We start from the raw sequence: 14,083 nt of genomic DNA, 5'->3' as shown, positions 1-14,083 counted from the left end.
TGCAGCTCACTAGGCTAATCCTCCACCTGTGGCGCCGGCACCCCGGGAGACCAGGAGGAAGTGCCTGGCTCCTGGCTTCGGATCGGCGCAACACACCAGCCGTGGTGGCCACTTTGGGGGTGAAGCAACGGAAAAAGGAAGACCTTTCTCTCTCTCTCTCTCACTGTCTGACTGTCTGACTCTGCCATTCAAAAAAAAAGGAAGAAGAAGAAGCCTGTAATTACCTCTAAGTTTTGTAGAACCATCTGCTTTCAGTCACTGTAAATAAACCTTTACAATATCATTTCAGTTACACATTACTGAAATACCATTTGACGGGTAAATTTAATAAATTATCACACATTTTACAATGTGCATAGCCTCTTTAAGGGAAATTTTAGCAGTAAAGATCTTGGAATAGAAGATGTGTACATTGTGAGCATCACTGGAAATGCAATAAAACTCACAGTTTGTGATCATAAGCTTAAACTTCAGCTTTTCTTTGCTATTTCATTTAATCCCAGCTCTTTCTCTTTTTGAGGACAAAAGCATTTAAGCAAATTCTTTTTCTTCTTTTAAGATTTATTTATTTGAAAGGCAGAGTGGCAGGGAGAGGGAGAGAGAGATCTTGCTGAGTGACTTCGGAAGACTCTCCATCATGTGTGAGAGGGGATGCTGGAAGTTGAGTCCCTGGCATATATACTACACATTATTTCTCAACCACAGCCATATCAAAAGGTCAATAGATGACAGGTTCTTATTCTACAAATGTTTCATTGGTATGATTGTACAATATAGTAATTTTGTCCTAGAATCAAAATATGACATTAGCCATAAATATCACTGGACACGAAAAGAGTGCTTAACTTATTTTGAAAGTGATTTTAGATTTACAGAAGAGTTGCAAAAATAGAACATTTCCTTATGTGCCTCCCCGGGCTTCCCTTAGTGAAAATCTTACACAGTGATCAGAACTTGGTAAAAACACCATTAATTAAACCAAACACCCTACTAATATTTCACCAGTTGTCCCACTAATGTTCTTTTTCTGTTCCAGAAAACTATCCAGAAAGAGCATGTAGTTACTTCCTCCATGACTCCTGAAGCCTCAACATTTCCTTAGTCTTACCTTGAGTTTCATAACCTTGTCACTTTTGAAAAATGTTGATCAGCTACTTTGTCTAATGTCCCTCAGTTTGGGTTTGTCTGGTGTGTTCTGATGGAACTGAGGTTACTCCTTCTGAAAGCATGTCGCAGAAATGAATTGTCCTCAGTCCGTTGTACCATGACATATCTGTGGTCAGTAGGTCTTACTGACTATTGATACTTGACCTTGAGTACTTGGCTAGGGTAGATTCTGTCAGATTTTTTTCCCACTGTAAGTTACTGCCTTTCCCTTTTTAGTTAGTGGGTATCTTGGGGGAGAAACTTTGAGAATGTGTAAAAGTTGTTTCTTCTCAAACTCATCCACTAGTTTGAGTGGATCAGTAGATCTTGCCTACAGGTCCTGCTGTGGTATTTTCTAAATGGTGGTTTTCTGGTTCCCTCTTCTATTTTTATTAATTGAAGTTCTGCCGTTTGGAAAAGCTGTTGCTTCTCCATTTAATTGTTGGTGGTGTTGAGTCATGGATTTTTATTTTGTTTGAAGATAAAACTCTGATACCAGCTTTTATTTTGTTGCTCATATTGTTTCACCTTTGGCTTAGGAGACCTTCAGCCTGGCTTCTGAGTTCTTTCAACAAGGCTGTATTTTTTTTTTTTTAAGTATTTATTTACTTCCTAGGATCACAAGATATTCTGGGCTCATCTTATGATCTCCCTGTCCCAGCTTTAGAACCAATTGCTTGTTCAAGGGGCTACCCTAGACCCTTTTATTGAAGAATGGTGTTTAGAATTCAAGATCTGGATCCTGTTTTCATTACTTTTTTTTTTTAACACACTTTGAATAATGGTGTTCTCAGGTAGTTAGATAAAATGGGTAGCCTTACTGTCTCTGTTGCTATCACTGAGTGCTGGAGCCTGAGTAATCTAAAGTGAACAGAAATTGATTGGCTCATACTTCCGGTGAGAGTCTGGTTACGTCATCACATCACGTGCAAGAAGGAGAAAGGAGCCACATGCAGATGTATTAATCCCGTCCATGAGCCCTCAGGGCCCAATCGCCTCTCAAATTATCACCTTTAATATTAAAATGGCAGTCAAATTGCATCAGGGGATTCGAAAGGGGCAAACATTTAAAACGTAGCCCATGCCATTGACTGGAAGAAATACAATACTCTCACCCTCAACATTTCCCACCTTAGCTTTCTTCACTGGACTTTCACAGGATTCTTCCTCGGTAGTAGTATTCTCTTTGACAAAGATGAGAGAGCCAAAGTCTTGTTTGTTTTTAACATTTATTTGTTTATTTAAAAGAGTTACACAGAGAGGGCCGGTGCCGCGGCTCACTGGGCTAATCCTCCGCCTAGAGGCGCCGGCACACTGGGTTCTAGTCCCGGTTGGGGCGCCGGATTCTGTCCCGGTTGCCCCTCTTCCAGGCCAGCTCTCTGCTGTGGCCCGGGAGTGCAGTGGAGGATGGCCCAGGTGCTTGGGCCCTGCACCCCATGGGAGACCAGGAAAAGCACCTGGCTCCTGGCTCCTGCCATCGGATCAGCGCGGTGCGCCGGCCGCAGCGCACTGGCCGCGGCGGCCATTGGAGGGTGAACCAACGGCAAAGGAAGACCTTTCTCTCTGTCTCTCTCTCTCACTGTCCACTCTGCCTGTCAAAAAAAAAAAAAAAAAAAAAGAGTTACACAGAGAGAGACATCTTCCATTCAATACTGGTTCATTCCACAGTTGGCCACAAGCCAGAGGCAGGAGCTTCATCCAGGTCTCCCACCTGGGTAACAGGAGCCCAGACATGTGGGCCATCTTCTGCTGCTTTTCCCAGGTGCATTAGCAAGGAGATGGATTGGAAATAGAGCAACCAGGACATGAACTAGTGCCCATTTGGGATGCTAGTGTCATAGGTGGAGGCTTTACCTGCTATGACACAGGGCTGGCCCCAGCCTGTTTTTTGTTTTTTGTTTTTTTAAGAGTTACACAGTAGAGGCACAGAGAGAGAGGTCTTCCATCCTCTGGTTCACTCTCCAATTTTGTCCACAATGGCTAGAGCTGCACCAATCCGAAGCCAGGAGCATGGAGCTTGTTCCAGGTCTCCCACATGGGTACAGAGGTCCAAGGACTTGGGCCATCTTCTACTGCTTTCCCAGGCCATAGCAGAGAGCTGCATCAGAAGTGGAGCAGCCGGGACTCGAACTGACACCCATATGGGATGCTGGCACTGCAGGTGGCAGCTTTACCCGCCACACCATAGTGCTGGTCCCAGCCTGAGCCTTTAATGAAAAACAATCATTACTTCCTTTCTTTTCCCACACTACACTGTATCAGAATTTAGCCATAAGCCAACTATCCCTTTTCTGACACCAGGTCATGCCTTTGACCAAATCAAACCAAATGAAAAATCAGGAAGCCAGACCTCGCATCATGGTGCCTTAATTGAAAGAAGCTGACCCAAACTACTATTTCAAATAGTTTTTTTATAAGGTTTTTCCACCCTGAGAAAATTGCATAGGAAGACTTAGATGTGTGCACCAAAAAGGGAGAGAGAGACGAAAACCACTGTGATAACTTGGTTGTAGATTCATTCTCAGTTCAGCTAGGGAACTGAGTACAGATGCAGTTGAGAATCTGGAAATTGCCAGCATTTTTGAAAAGTCCCTTGTGCACCTCCAAACGTATTTGTGTCAGCTAACAAGGTAATCAGTAATACCAATCAAATATTACTAGAACTCCTACTTGGAAGGTATTTTAAAAACACATTGATAATGCTTAAATAATGGTTTTTTTGGGATTCACTCTCTGGCTGGGGAGACCACACATCACACCAAAGAATACAGCAAAGAGGACTTTGACTTGCATGGTAGATTGCACCCTATGTTTGTTATCATTCCTCCTTGACATCTAACAAAGTTGGGAGAAAAGAAAACAAACAAAAAAGCAGAAATCGTTGAGGCGAAGAGGAGACAGGGTTCTCCAGACAAACACCCGAGAGGGCGTGTGTCTCCCACATGTGTCACATATGGATGTACACAAGGATGTGTATTAAGAAAACACTGCAGGCATGGTGCTGTTTGCTAACCAGACACCTAGAAAAGTCAGTGATGGAGCTAAGTCCAAAGACCTGGGAGCCCGGGGGCTCCTGACAGGGACTCCTGGCTCCAGACTCTGAGGTGCCGAGAACCGGGAGCTCTAACGTTGAGAGCGGAGAGGACTAGTGTTCCAGCCCTCGCTCTGCCTCCTGTTCAGGTTCTCAGTGGACAGGGGGATGCTGCCCACTTGGTAAGGGTGGACTTCCTTACTTTCTCTTCTGATCAAATGCAAATTCTCTTCCTGAAACACCCAGAAGGAAATGTGGTACCAGCTAAGTGGGCAGGCTTGATCCTAGACAAGTTGACACATGAAATTAATCCATCTTGGGAGAGGAAACACAGGAAAAATAACTACTTTGGGAGCTCAAAACGGTGCTTTCTTAAGCTGCCAAAGGAAGTTGAAGCCTCAGCCTAAGGCGGGGGAGGGGCAACAGGAAGCAAGCCGGTGTGGGCCACAGAGCTGGGGAAGCCACCTAGGCTTCTGTCAGCCATGGAGCTGGGAGGCCATGCAAACGGGACTGGAGACTTTCTGTTGAAGGCCGCGCCCCTCCATGCTCCTCCCCTGCTCCTGCTGTCTTAGTGGGTTTGGTTTTTACTATGACATTTGGCAAGTGAGCAATGGTGAACAACTACGTTCAATCTGCAGTGACCACGTGTACTCCAATAATCCCCAGCTAAACAAGAAACAGGTTGCCAGCCCTGTGCCGAAGCCCTGTGTGCAATACAGACAATAAATGTGTTTAGTTGCCGCTTGTAAATCTCCAGCCCCAGGTGGTACTCTCCCAGACACCGTGGACAAAACCAGGAGGGAAAAGGCCTTGCTTCCACGCTCGATGCTTCATCAGCTGGTTCCTCTCTTCAAGTCCTGAGGATACCGTGAAAATATGGCTTCTGTGCTAAGCAAGCCACACTCATGTCTAGTATCAGGAAACGCTAAAACCAAAACAACCAGATACTTGCACAGGAAGAATCACCCCTAACCAGTTAGCCAGCCCAGGGAGAAGATACTCATTCACTTACTCATTCAGGCAAAGTTTACGGCTGTTACTAAGCAGTGTCCCAGTGCCCTGAGAGTTTGCAGGCTATTAATAAACACTAATAGGTATGTCTTCAGCACTACCACCTGTTGCTAGAGAATTTAGGACCTCGACAATTCCTGGAAGAGTTTGGTTAAGTCCTCCAGGGAGGTGTATTTATTCCGCTGAGGAGTTGCTGAGTGTGGCTGAAGCCTCTGTGTGTGTGAGACTGGCAACGCTGAGGCTGCCAGAAGGAGTTGCTATATTATCAAGGCTGTGATAGCTGGGGCTAAGGACTTTGTATTTGACCTGAGAGGCATTGGGAGAAACTTACATTCAAGACGTATTTAAAAGCCTTCTAAGCGGCGGGCATTGTGGCTCAGCAGGTTGAGCCACTATTTGTGACACTAGTATCCCACATCAGAGCACTGCTTTGTGTCCTGACTGCTCTGCTTCCGGTCCAGCTCCCCGCTAATGCTCCTGGGAAGGCAGGGGAAGATGGCCCAAGTGTTTGGGTCATTGCTACTCACTTGGGAGACCAGGATGGAGTTCCTGGCTTCTGGCTTGGCCCTACCTGTTGTGGCCATCTGGGGAGTGAACCAGTAGATGGAAAATATCTCTCTCTGTGTCATTCTGATTTTGAAATAAACAAAAATAAGATAAATAAATTCTTCCCAAGAGTGTCAAGACTGGAAGTTTAAAAAAAAAAAAAAAACAATTGAATTGTTGGGTGGGTGTTTGGTCTAGAGGTTAGGACACCTATGTCCCACATCAGAGAACCTGGGTTTGACACCGACTTTGGCTCCTGACTCCAGCAGTGTGATAATGCAGACCCCGGGAGGTAGCAGGGATGGCTCAAGTGACTGGGTCCCTGCCACCCACACGGAAGACCTGATTTATGTTCCCAGCTCCCAGCTGGTAGTCGTGGGCATTAGGAGAGTGAACCACTGGATGAGAGTACTCTCCTTTCTGGCTTACTCTGTCTCAAATACATGAATAATACAAAGAATCAAATTGTCTGTAAGCCAGATTCTTTTTTTCTTTTTTAAAGCTTTTATTTATTTATTTATTTATTTATTGGAGAGTTAGAGTTACAGACAGAGGGAAAGACAGACAGAAAGGTCTTCCACCCATCCACTGGTTCATTCCCCAGATGGTCACAACAGCTGGAGCAGAGCTGAGCTGATCTGAAACCAGGAGCCAGGAGCTTCTTCCAGGTCTCCCCATGTGGGTGTAGGGGCCCAAGCACTTGGCCATCTTCCACTGCTTTTCTAACCATAGCAGAGAGCTGGATCAGAAGAGGAGCAGCCGAGACATGAGCCAGCACCTAGATGGGATGCTGGCGCAGGAGGAGGCTTAGCCTACTACATCACAGCACCGGCCCTTAGATAGTATAACTTTTCTTTTGGGTCTGTAATATTAATGTAGCACTAGGAAGCTATCAAAATACTCTACCATATCCCTTAGAAAATATAAAAAGAAGAGAGTAGAAGTATGACTACAAACACTAAAAATTAATAGGTAATGAAAAATAAAATATATATTAGTGTTTTATATATAAATAATCAGAAATGTTTTAAATATAAATTTATACAGTATGTAGATATGTATTTATATGTGTGATTAGTAATCAGTCATATAAAATACATAAGTATCGCATTGACTAGCTTGGAATGAAATTTTAACTCAAGAAAAAAATTGTTTTCACGTTTTCTTGGATGTACTGGCCTAGTATTGCCATTAAGATAAGAAAACGTGGAGAGGACACTGGGGGCAGCAGCCACGTCCCATGTCGCAGGGCCTGGCTTGGAGAGCTGGCTTCTAGCTTCCTGCCGGTGTGCACTCAGGGAGGCAGCAGGTGCTGGCTCAGGAGGCTCAGTCTTTGCCAACCACGGGGAAATCCAGATTGGGTTCCTGGCTTCTGGCCCTGATCTGGCTCAACTCCAGCTGTTACAGACTTTTTAAAGGAGTGAATCAGAAGATGGAAAATCTCTCTCTTCTTGTTTGTCTTTGTCTCTCTGCCCTTCAAATAAAAAAGAAAAAAGAAAAAATGATCATCTCATTATAAAAATAATGATAAAAGGCTGGCACCGTGACTTACTAGGCTATTCCTCTACTTGCGGCACTGGTACTCCAGGTTCTAGTCCCGGTCGGGGCGCTGGATTCTGTCCCAGTTGTTCCTCTTCCAGGCCATCTCTCTGCTATGGCCCAGGAGTGCAGTGGAAGATGTCCCAAGTCCTTGGGCCCTGCATCTGCATGGGAGACCAGGAGGAAGCACCTGGCTCCTGGCTTCGGATCAGCGCAGCGCACCGGCCATGGCGGCCATTTGGGGGATGAAGCAATGGAAGGAAGACCTCTCTCTCTCGCTCGCTCTCTCTCTCTCACTAACTCTGCCTGTCAAAAAATTTAAAAAAAAATTTTTTTTTAATTTTAAAAATAATGATAAGAGAATAAGCATCAGTATTGCAATTTTCCAGAAGGGAAATGAAAGTCTAACCTAATACATCAGCAAGGAGAGTAGAAATGAGGTGACAGGTATGTTCTCACTAAGAGGGCAGACATGACAGAATTAGATGATTGTTTGATTAGAGTGAAGAGAGCAGTGTCCCTGGGGCAGCTTTGAGGTCTATTGTTGGGATGACTGAGTGAATATTGAAATAACAACATTATTTCAGTACAATTACCGTAGTGATAACAACCACTACCATGACAAATGAAAACTGACCCAATCAGTGGGAAATAGCTCAAGCTAGTATTAACACAATGCAATACTACAATTTTGGAAAATATTGAGATACCACTTGGATATCTGAAAATGTGTATGTAGCATTTGATAGTGACAAATTGCTAACAGTTTTCATATTTGGGTGGTAAAATTATAGACAATATTTTTTCTTTCTACTTTATTGCAGTATAATTGACATACAATAACCTGTACATTTTAAAGTGAACAGTTTGAAAAGTTTTGATGTGTGTATATGTTCATTAAATCATCACAAGCAAGACAATTAAACATAACCACTGCCCCACAACTCTCTTGTGTGTCTTTGTATTCCTTCACACCCTTGCCTCCCTGCTTGCCCCAACCCCTATCAATCCCCTCACAGCTACTGTACAGTTTAATTATAGAATAGTTTGCATTTTTCTAATTTTGGAGGTTTACTGTTCTCCTCTCAGCCTAATTATTTTGAGTGTCATTGTTGTTCCTGTATGTATAAATAATTCATTCATTTTTATTAGTGAGTAGTATTCTGTTGTATGGACACACCACGTTTGTTTATCCAGTCATGTTGTGATGGACATTTAGATTGTTTCCAGTTTTGGGAGCTACAAATGAAGCTGCTATGAACATACATGTTTAAATATTTGTAAGGACATCTGCCTTCATTCCTCTTGGGAGAAGTCCTGGGGCAGGGGGATTGAGTACTTGTAAACCCTAAAGCAAATGATAAAATAACAGAAGAAAGAATCACAGCTAATAATTGAATAAGGGAGAAAACAGGAATAATAAAAAAGCAATCCAAAAGAAGAAAGAAAAAAGGAAAAACAAAAATGAAATGGGACAAATAACAAATATCAGTATCATAGATTTAAACTTCATCATGTCAATAATCACATTAAATAGTCTAAATACTCCAACTAAAAAGACAAGATTACGTTGGATAAAAAAGTAAAATCTATCTGATATCTATGTCAAATGCATTTTAAATGTAAAGACAAAAATATGTATCCTAATGTAATAAAAAGGAAACTAACAATGCCATGTTAATATTGGATAAAGTAGATTTCAGAAAAAAGAAGAGGCTAGCACAGTGGCACAGGCAGGTTAAGCTGCTGCCAGCATCCCTTTTGGGCACTGGTCCGGGCCTGAGTCCCAGCTGCGCCACTCCTGACCCAGCTCCCTGCTCTTTCGCACCTGGGAGAGCAGTGGAGCATGACCCACAGGCTTGGGCCCCTGCCACCCGTATGGGTGACCCAGATGAAGCTCCAGGTTCCTGGCTTTGGCCTGGCCCAGCCCCAGCTGTTGTGGCCATTTGCAGAGTGACCCAGCAGATGGAAGATCTCTATCTCTCCTCTCTGTAGTTTTGCCTTTCAAACAAATAAATAAATCTTTTTAGAAACTATTTATTTATTTGAAAGGTAGAGTTACAGAGAAGGAAAGGCAGAAGCAGAAATGAGAGAGAGAGAGAGAGAGAGAGAGAGAGAGAGAGAGCACACTTTTCCATCTGCTGGGTCACTCTCCAAATGGCCACAATGGCCGTGGCTGGGCCAGGCTGAAGCCAGGAACAGGGCGCTTCATTCAGGTCTCCCGCATGGGTGGAGGGCCCCAAGTATTTGGTTCATCTTTTGCTGCTTTCCCAGGTGCATTAGCTGTGAGCTGGATCAGAAATGGAGCAGCTGGGACTCCAAGTGGCACACACATGGGATGTTGGCACTGCACATGGTGGCTTAACCATCTACGCCACAGCACCAGTCCCATAGATAAATCTTAAAAACAAAACACAACCCTAGCAGTGAGGACACTTGCATCCCATATTGGACTACCTGGGTTCGATTTCACCTCTGTCTCCTGACTCCAGCTTCCTGCTGATGGCTCAAGTAGTTGGGTTCCTACCACTGACATGAGTTGAGTTCCTGTCTTCCAGTCCCTATGAGAGCCTTGCTCAGCCCATATGACCAGACCCTTTCTGTTCACCATCCAAACTCCCTTCCCTTTCTGTGTACTAGGCAGGCACACCTCCCACTTGCCAGCAGGCCCCGCCCCCTCTCCCTGTAGCGGAAACCACAAGTTCTATAATTTTGTGAACTTGGAACCAGTGCTGGCTGGAAATACCCAACAAGGTTATAGGATGTGACCCTCTGATGACCTTTAGGTCCTTATGACAAAATTACTATGGGGCACTCTTACTCTCTGATCATGCACATGAGGTCCTGACACTTCAAATGTTTCTTTAAAAGGGTACAGAGGGGCTGGCATTGTAGTGTAGCAAGGTAAGCCTGCCTGCAGCAAAGGCATCCCATATGGATATCAGTTCAAGACCCAGCTGCTGCACTTCCAATCCAGCTTCCTGCTAATGGGCCTTGGAAAGCAGCAGATGGACCAGAAGCTTGGGCTTCTGGCTCTGGCTTTGGCTCAGACCAGCCCTGGCCGTTGAGGCCATTTAGGGAGTGAATCGCTGGATGGAAAATCTCTCTCTCTCTCTCTCTCTCTCTTTCACTCTCTCTCTGTAACTCTGCCTTTCAAATAAATAAAATAAATCTTAAAAAGGTGGGGAGGGGCACAGAAATGAGCGGTGCTCAAGTCCTGCTCCAAACTCTGCGCTTTTTCGAAAATTCAATCGGGGCTGGCCAGTTGAACCACCCCCATGCCTCTAGAGGTTCATAGGGACTGCTTAACCTTGTGGAGGGGGTTTGTCTTGGTGGGGGCTTTTCCCTTGGCTAAGGTCCTTTTCACTTTTTTCCCCCCTTGGTGAGGATTTTTCCTTTTGGGAGACTTTTTGCATTTTGGCCTGTTTGTTCATGCACTACTTTATTCTTGAGTTTGCACTTTGATTTTGCTGTGAATAAATCGGCTTTCTTGCACATCCTTATGCTTCCACCTTTGTATTCTCTCATGCAGGGAGGGAGGAGCCTGCAATAAAGCTCACTGGGGGCCCCGCAGCCGACAACAGTTCAATGTGCTGGTTCACTCCCCAGTTGACCTCAACAGCTGGGACTGAACCGGGCTGAACCCAGGAGCCCAGAACGCCATCTGGGTCTCCCACGTGGATGGCAGTGGTGCAAGTACTTGGGTCATCTTTTGCTGTCTTCCCAGGCACACAAGCAGGGAGCTGGATCTGAAGCAGAGCAGCCTAACCAGCACTCTGATATGGGATGCCGGCAATGCAAGCCACAGCTTAACCCACCATGCCATGACACTGCCTCTTTTTAAATGTTTTCTTTTTTTTTTCTTTTTTCTTTTCTTTTCTTTTTTTTTTTTTTTTTTTTTTTTTTTTTTGACAGGCAGCGTGGAGAGTGAGAGACAGAGAGAGAGACAGAGAGAAAGGTCTTCCTTTTGCCGTTGGTTCACCCTCCAATGGCCGCCACAGCCGGCGCACCGCGCTGATCTGAAGGCAGGAGCCAGGTGCTTCTCCTGACCAGGGTGCAGGCTGGAACCAGTGCTGGCTGGAAATACCCAACAAGGTTATAGGATGTGACCCTCTGATGACCTTTAGGTCCTTATGACAAAATTACTATGGGGCACTCTTACTCTGATCATGCACATGAGGTCATGACACTTCATTGGGTGCAGGGCCCAAGCACTTGGGCCATCCTCCACTGCACTCCCGGGCCACAGCAGAGGGCTGGCCTGGAAGAGGGGCAACCGGGACAGAATCTGGCGCCCCGACCGGGACTTGAACCCGGTGTGCCAGCGCCGCAAGGCGGAGGATTAGCCTATTGAGCCGCGGCGCTGGCTAAAATGTTTTCTTTTTAAAAAGAAAAAGGAATTTACCAGAGATAAAGAAGATCATTTTGTATGAAAACGTGATCAATGTATCAGGAAGACATAATAATCCTAAATACTTATACACTTAAAAATATAGCTTGAAAATATAAAGCAAACTGATATAAATGAAATGATAAATGCACAATAAGAGATTGCTTAGAAAAAATCAGGATATCAAACATATGCACAAAACACAATCAACCAATTTAACATAATTCCATAAATAGAACACTCCTTTCAAAGTGCACCCAGGCAGGCTGGCACTGTGGTGTAGCAAGTAGTCACTGCCGGCAGTGCCATTATCCCAGATGGCCACTGGTTTGAGTCCCAGCTGCTCCAGTTTTGATCCAGCTCCTGCTAATGTACCTGGGAAGCCAGAAGAAGATGGCCCAAATCCTTGAGCCCCTACACCCACATGGAGACATGGAAGAAACTCCTGGCTCTTGGCTTCAGATCAGCCTAGCTCTGGCCATTGCAGCCATTTGGAGAGTTAACCAGAGGATGGACAATCTCTCTCTCTCTCTCTCTCTCTCTCTCTCTTCCTCTCTTTCTCTCTGCTTCTGCCTCTGCCTCTGCCTCTCTGTAACTCTGCCTATTCAAATGAATAAATAAATCATAAAAAAAAACTACACCCAGAGCATCTAGTAAAGTACATTCACCAAGGTAGTCAATATTCTAGGCCATAAAACAAATCTCCATAAATGTAAAGAATTCAAATCATACCAGATCTATTCTGTAACTGCAGTGGAAGTATAGCTAATATCAGAAACATCTTTGGAAAATCACTCAGTACACTGAAACTTACTGAATTATTTCTGTATAGCCCATGATCAGAGAAGAAAATGCAGGGAAGATTAGAACATATTTTTAACTGACTAAACATAAAAATAAAACATACATGAGTAGTCTAAAAAGTTTGTTGAAGATAGAATTAAAAGATAAGTTTATTTTGATACCAAAAATTTTTTAAAAAGATTTATTTTTTCAAAGGCAGAGTTACAGAGAGAGAGAGAGAGAGAGAGAGAGGTCTTCCATCTGCTGGTATGCTTCCCAAATGGCTGCAATGGGCAAGCTGGGCTGATCCAAAGCCAGGAGCCAGGTGCTTCTTCCAGGACTCCCATGTGGGTGCAGGGGCCCAAGGACTTGGGTCATCTTATACTGCTTTCCCAGGCCATAGCTGAGAGCTGGATTGGTGGTGGAGCAGCCGGGACTCCAGCGGGCACTCAAACCGGCACCCATATGGGATGCTGGCACTGCAGTTAGAGGCTTTACCCACTATGCCACAGTGCTGGCCCCTTAGAATATTTTTAAATCCATAATATTCACATGAATATTTGTAGATTACCACTAAAACAGTACTTAGGGGGAACCTCATAGCACTAAATTTTTGAGAAAAAGTGAAGTCTCAAATCAATGAATTCAGCTTGCACCTTAAGAAACTAGAAAATTAAAAATAAATAAGTCTCAAAATAAGCAGGAGAAAGAAAATAGTAAATATCAGAGGAAAATTTTTAAAAATAGAAAAACAACAAAGTTGGTGCATCTAGAAAGTAATTTTGTGAGAAGATGAATAATATTGATAAACCTCTAGCCAGACTGCTTAAGATAAAAAAGGAGACGAGAAACAAATTACCAATATCTTGAATGAGAAAAGTGACGTCACAGCAGATCCCAAGGATATTAAAAACACACTATGGGAAGAGTAGTACGAACCTTAGAAGAATGCACAAACTCATTGAAAGACAAACTACCAAGGCTCCTTCAAGAATAAACAGACAACCTGAATACCTGTATGTTTATTAAAGAAACCGAGTTCGTGTCTGAAACCTTCCCACTGAGAGAATTCCCATTTTTAAAATGTGGTTTCATGTTTTTTTTTTTCTAGTTAAGTATTTTGATTTATACACCAAGGGAGAATAAACTTCAAACAAGATATTTATATGTGGTGCACCTGTAGGTAAGTGTTGCAAATGAAATGGAACCAATAATAATAATAATAAAAAACTTAGACTTTAGTATTCATTGGTGATGTTTTCCCCCTGGGTAAAGTGCTTAAAATCATTCCAATCATGTAAAAGTACATGATGGTCTGGATTGTGATAAACACAGACCAAGGACACAGTGATTCTCACTTTCAGTTGTATTTGCTATCGTGTAATCCCCTCCCACACTGAATCAGAGCTAACCTATGTGACCAATAGAATGCCCCAAAAGTGATTTCAGAGTTAGGTCATAAAAGGCATTACACTTCTGTATTATCTCTTACAGCCTCACTCTGGGGTAAATCAGCCTCCACAGCACAAGGATACTCAAGTGCCTTGTAGGGAGACCTCCATGAGGGGGCACTGAGCCTTCTAAGCAACGAACAGCACCAGCCTGTCAGTCATGGGAGCCAGCCTTGCCTCCTCAGC

The sequence above is a fragment of the Oryctolagus cuniculus genome, chromosome 6 (genome assembly GCF_964237555.1).
Source record: "Oryctolagus cuniculus chromosome 6, mOryCun1.1, whole genome shotgun sequence".
In the NCBI taxonomy this organism is placed as follows: domain Eukaryota; kingdom Metazoa; phylum Chordata; class Mammalia; order Lagomorpha; family Leporidae; genus Oryctolagus; species Oryctolagus cuniculus.
This window is presented reverse-complemented; position numbering follows the sequence as displayed.